This window comes from Phalacrocorax carbo, chromosome 28 (assembly GCF_963921805.1).
Source record: "Phalacrocorax carbo chromosome 28, bPhaCar2.1, whole genome shotgun sequence".
Lineage (NCBI taxonomy): Eukaryota > Metazoa > Chordata > Aves > Suliformes > Phalacrocoracidae > Phalacrocorax > Phalacrocorax carbo.
In genome coordinates, this window is record NC_087540.1 from 1,077,258 (window position 1) to 1,083,616 (window position 6,359).

The following is a 6,359-nucleotide window of genomic DNA, read 5'->3' on the forward strand; positions in this document are numbered from 1 at the left end:
GTTTGTAACTCCCCCAATTTTGAGCACCCATTGAGTCCAGTTTCTCCTGCCCCAGTTTCCTGCACTGCTTCCCATTCTCCAACCTCCCAGTGCCAGCCATTCCCAGTCCCACCAGCGCTCAGCCATTCTTCCAGTATCTCCAGTTCCCAGCACAGGTGATTCCCAGCCCTGCTTGGTGCAGGGTGCCCTGCCTCCCTCGAAGCGCTGCTGAGTCTTGGCGGCACATGACTTCCAGATCCGTCGCATGCTTCCTGGCACTCCCCAGTGCTCCCGCGGTGGGGGTGTCCCCTCCTCAGACCTCGTCCCCCGGTGCTTTGCACCGCAAAGGCGAGGGAGAACTGGGAACGGCAAGGGGAACAGAGGAGCAATGCCGTTGCACCCCAGAAACGAGGGGCTGAGCCAGGACTCGGTGGGTAGTGGTCGTGGAGGCTCCAGCTTCCTCCTTTGAGAGCTCCTGCTGGCAAAACTGGGCTCTGAAGCGAGGGAAGCTGGAAAGGGAGCTGCACCCCACGGCTGGGGACACTGGTGAGAGCCTGGGCGGCGGTGCCCGCCCCAAAGCATGACCCACCCCAGCCACCCCCTTGCAGACGGAGGGCTCCGGAGCCGGCGAGACGCAAGGCCAAAGGCACGGCGAAAGCGGAGCTTGCCGAGCCACGGCTGGCCCAGCCCGTCATGCCCGGCGCTGCAATCAAGCTGGATTCGCTTCCCAGCTGATTGAAGTGCCGCAAAGCCCCCAGGCAGGCTGGAATGACTCACACAGCAACCAGAGCAACACACGCAAACACACACAGACGCACACGTGTGTGCATGCGCGTTTTATGAATGATTAATCCCCGCTCCTCTCCTAGCACCGATGAGTCACTGCTGCCAGCGAACAGTAGCGGGGTGGGGAGAGGGACCGCCGAAAAAGTCCAGCATCCAACTTTCAAAAAGCAACAGCCCAATGCTGGGAAGCTGCTGGGGGCGGCGGCGGCTGGGGCAGCCTGGGCACAGCCATGGGGAGAGGTTTGCGGGGGTATTTGGGGTGCCCAGCTCCCCCAGCCTTGTTGCACCCCCTTCCCCATCCCTGCTCGCTGGGGGTCCCTCTCTGCACCCAGAGGCACCCTTGGGTGCTGTGTGCAGGGGGTGACCGTGCCACCACCCACCCAGCGTTGGTCTCCTTGCTGGTACCGGGGGTGTCTACTCTCTTTACCCCACTCCTTTGCTCAGTCCTCCTCCTCTCTGCATTTGCAGCTGAATTCCCCTTTTCCTCCCTCCTTCTGCCTCCTCCTGAGTCCCGGGCTGCCCTTCCTCCCCCACGTTCCCCCATGCACTTATCCTCTTCCCTGGGGTGGGACACACTGCAGCCCTGCGGACCCCCGCGCATGTCGCGGCCCCGAGGGAGGTGAGAGCATGCAGGTTCCTGGGTCCTGGCAATGCAGGCAGGGGCCGTGGGCAGGGATGGTGATGGTGGCCCTGGCACCACGGTGGGCCAGGCTGGGGACTCGCGGCCCCCCGGGACGGCCGTGCCGCGCAGCCTTGCTGCGGAAGGCGGGGTCTGGCCCACGGCTCCAGCGTGGCGGCTGCCAAGCCGCAGGGCACTGTGGGACGCAAACAGCCTCCTTCCACTCTGCAGCTTTGTTTTGTTTTAAAAAGTAACCCTGGGGCAGGAAGGAAAGAGCTTTGTACCCTTTGCCTCCGGGTGCTCCCCGAGCAGGCGATGTTCACCAGGGTCCAGAGCATCCCCTGCGACACGGACAGCAGGGTTAAAGCTTCCTTGCCTTAACGTGGGAAACTGTGGCCAGGGCAAAGGCAGGGAGGGACCAGCTTGGGCAATAGCTAAAAATGACAGCTAAGGGTCATCGCACAGCCTGTCCCTGCTCTGGCAGCCCCCAGCACGTCCCGGCTCCTTGTGCTCCACACAGAGCTCCCACCGTGCATGGGACCCTGGCACTTTATCCCATGCTTTGCTGCCCCGGGGGGCTGACTTTGAGGGTTTCCCCTGGGCTGGGGGCAGGATGCCACAGGGGGGGCCTGGAGGGAGTCTGCTGGCTGGGGAGCCCGCAGGGCTCTTGCAATCCTCCTTGGTGGCGTCGGCAGCCCAGAGTAAAGAGGCCCCAAAGAGGGTCACGCTCTGTCTCCTTTGCACTAGTTGCTCCATGCAGAGCCCCTCCGGGACGGGACAGCGGTGCCCCTGACACCGCACCCACGCAAGCCCCCTTTCTCCTGGGTGCAGACAGCCCCGCGCTGCTCCGTCTTCCCCGCCAGCCCCAAGCAAGTTTGCAGGGGTGATGCCCTCAGCCCTGCCTCAGACCAGGGCAGGAGGATCCCGACCCGGCACGCGTGCGGGGAGGCAGAGGAGCCCATCGCCGGCAGAGCTGTGAGCCGCTCACTGGGCCTGGCTGGTTCACGTCTGGCAGAGGCGCTTGTCACTTGTGCAAGGCAGGAGGGGTTTAATCTAAACCAGATGAGCCAGGCTGCGTCACAGGCAAGCCAGGAGGACAGGCTCCACTCCGCACCTCCCTTCCCCGCTGCGGCGCAGCACAGGCTGGGGCACGGCGCAACGCGTCGGCCCACAAACGTGAATTCCTGCGGTTTCCACGAGTGCTCAGGGAGCGGGAGCGGCGTGCATGGTGCTGCAGCAGAGAAGGGGGACAGGCGAGGGGCGATGGATGGACGGGGAGGCTGTGTGGCTTGAGGAGAACCTCTCAGTATGGGCTGTATCTTCCTTGGCATGACTCAGAAGGCAGAAAGCAGTCACATCCCCGGAATTTCAACCCCCTTTCAGCCTCCAAAGCATTTTGGCCTGCAAAAAACAAAGCCTGGAAACGTTGGGTGCCAGCAAATGCTGCAATGCAAGCTTACATGTGCACATGTGGGCAGCGATGAAGCGCAGCTGCTCTGGGGGCAGCAGGAGGAGCTGCAGCTCTGGGGACCCCCACACGATGCGGCTGCTCCAGCACGGAGGGACAGGGAAAGGGGATGTGCCATTGGGTCAGGCGGTGTCCTGGATGGGAGCCCTGCGGACTGCTTTTCAAATGGCTTTTCAACTCTTTTGGGCTCTTTCCAAGGACCCTGGGGTTCACTTCCCAGGCCGCGCGCAACTTTTTGTCACCTGCTTTTGCAGGCACAGAGCAATCGAGGACGAGCCACCCCGATCCCACAGACGCCTTCCAAGCGCTCTCCCCGGCCGATGCGCTCCCCTTGCTCCCGGCCCCAGCACTGGGCCGTTTCTCCAGCTATTTCCGTTCCAAAGCAGACACACCCCAACTCCAAGTGGGGATTTTTCCCTTCCCAACCCTCTCTCCTGGCCAACAAGACATAGTACCATTAACCCTACGTTCCCAACCGCCCTATTCCCAGGAGGAGAAGATCCCAGTCTCCAAGTTTTTTTCCCATCTGATCCCAGACAGCCAAAAATCACAGGGTTGGGCGTACGCACCAGTCCCCCTCCCCTATAGCTCTGGCTTTAAGTGACATGCCCAAGGATGAAGAGAGAGGCGGTGGTAGAGGGAGGGGTGGGAACCCGGATCTCCCCCCCATCCAGCATCCCAACCCACCGCATCATGGCATGGATTGCGCTGACCTGCAAGGCCCCGAATGTGATGGGCTTCCAGTGTCCCCCACCAACGATCTGTGCGCATAAGGGGGTTGGTGTCTGTGTACAGAGGAGTTTTAATTAGCTAATAATCTTTAATAGGGCTTAATTGCCTTGTTATAAAAAGTAATTACAGCAATACATCAATTAGAGCTGTAAAATTAATAGATTTACCAGTTGTATTTATTGAGAGGGCTGAAACTTGCAGCGAGCGGCATCCAGGGCAGAGCTGATGGGTGTGCTCTGATATGCCAACAGCAGAAATGAGAGCAGCTGCGGAGCCACTCTGGCACGAATCCTGTCCAAGCCCCTCTGCCCAAGACAGCCGAGGAACCACGAGCACCTGTGAACCGCCGTGATCAGCAGCTGAACTGTTGTAACAGAGCGGATGGACAGACAGACATGCCAAGCATGAGAATGGGGCTCCATGGGTACAGACACAGGATCATGGGGTCCCTACTGTGTCCTTCTGGGGCACTGGAACAAATCACTTCTGCTCTGCTTGAGCTCCCGAGATGGGAACAGCTCTGCTTGGGCTGCATCAGACGCCTGCCCTGCAGCAACGCCCAAGGGGGTGCCTGTGTCCACCCGCAAGTGGTGCAAAAGCATCCCTAAAATCCAGCCTTCGAATCCCCCTTTAGCAAGACAGCAGGGACCCACGGGCGCAGCGGCAGAGGCAGGAGCACACGCACAGTGCTGGGGCAGAGGGGAGCACGCCCCGGGGCCTGCAGCACGCTCTGCGCTCGCCAAACTCTCGCCAAACCCAGGGGCGCTGGTGCTGCAGCTGGGCTGCCGAGAGGCAAGATGCGGCCGCTCCAGGCAGCCCAATGGAAAATATATCTCATGGCTTCCCCACGAGGGGAGGGTTTTAAAGGAAAAGCTGTTTTGGTGTCACGTTGCTTTGTGGCCCCGTTACCCAACCCGCACGTTAAGTACGCTGGGGATCGGGGTGGATGGGGTGCTGAGCCCTCCTGCCCCTTTCCCAGCGTTGCTGAGGGTCATTCCTACAGAGCAAATCAATCTGTTTTCCATAAAGTCAGTAGACCATGTGTATACCCACCCGAAATATCCCATTTCACTGAAAGGAGCAAGTTTCTGAGTGTAAAATCCTGAGCAAGCCAGTTTTCTGCTCCCCACAACCCCCCGGCGCTGCTGGGTTGGGGTCACGCTCACATTTTACGACCATTTCTCCCCCAAGCAGCGAGCTTGGCGCGCGCAGGAAAAGCGAACACAATGGGCTGGCGCCAGCCCGGGCCAACATGGGGTAGAGGACGGAGGCACGCACACACGCACCAGCATGGGATGTACCCCGTTAAATGCCACCTCGGGAACGACACCCATACCTGCAGCTGACTGGCGGGAGCCTGGCTCACCCCCCGTCAATCTGGAGGCGGGGGCTCGAAAGAGTTAAAAATCCCGTTGCGCTTTGCCCAGACACCTGGGGCAAATTAGGGCAACCTTAACCACTGCTGGAAATTAATCTCTGCTTCCCACACAGGCGGCAGCAGAGTCATCTCTGCCGCGGCGGGGAGCTGGGGGATCTCCCGCAGCGGGTGCTCTCCGCAGACACGCGGTGCCTCGAGGCAGGGCACAGTGGGGGGACCAGAGGCTTTGCAAATAAAAAAGCAGAGCTGCTAGTGGTAATTCCTGGCCACTCTCACTATTTGTGCTATATAAAGGTCTAAAGCAGCCGTGTCCCTTACGGTGCTCCCAGGCAGGGATGGGCTGGTTGCAGCCGGGATGTGGTGTGAAGGCACGGGGCTGGGGGCTCCCTCCTGAGCACCCCCCGGCCACAGCTCGAGCTGGGCTGGGCTGAGGATGGTCCCGCGGTGTTGCCTCTCATGCAGCCGCGGGCAGCCTGCAGCACAGCCAGGGATGCACGGGCAGGGATGTGGTTTGCAGGGCTGCGGAGGTTTTCCTCCCGTGCAGGCTGTGCCAGCTCGCCCTGGCATGCAAAACACCGGCGCCTCCGAGCCCTGGCAGGTCCGGCAGCCAACGCCATGGGCAGGATGCAGATCTGCCTGCCCTCATCCCAGGCCAGAGAAATCCCCGGCTGTGTCAATGGGGTGGCAGCTCACCAGTTTCCTCGGAGGGCAGCGGAGGTGCCAAAGGGGATGTTTGTGCAGGATGGAGCTGGAGAAGATCCAGGACAGTCGCAGTGCTCAGCCTTCCCTGGCTGCCATGCCAAAGGTTCACAGGAAAGGTGGATAAAAGCCTCCAGGGCTCACCACAACCCTGCTGAGCTTCCCCAGCATCCTCCATGACTCCAGCCCAGCCCCAAACCCGGCCTCAGGGCAAATTATGCCCAGGTTTGCTGGGATTCCGGTGCCTTTCCTTCATCCCTGGGGAAGCCCTGAGGTGGATGGCTGTGGGTGCAAGAAATTGCAGCCAGGGGCTGTTGCTGCTGCTATGGTAAAACAGCCACACGCTCGAAGGTCTCTACTGCCTGGGACTTTTGGGATCGCACGAGACAAATAACTCCAGGGACGGTTTCAGGATGAACTAATCCTACCTCTGAGGTGACCTCTCCTACTTTCACATTTTGCCCATGCGCACAGTGTCCAGCCCAGCACTTTTGCTCCTGCTTTCCAGGCTGCTACAGGGATTAAAAATCCCTGTATTACTGGGGGCTGTGCAGGGCCAGGCTGCCCTGTACCAGAGAGCCGCCTCCGGGCATCGCTCAGTCACTCCCGCAGCCCTGGGGAAGGGATGGGGACAGTGATGGGGCCAGGGACAAGGTACCTGGGCTGGGACAGTGCCAGGACGAACACCCGGAGCCCCG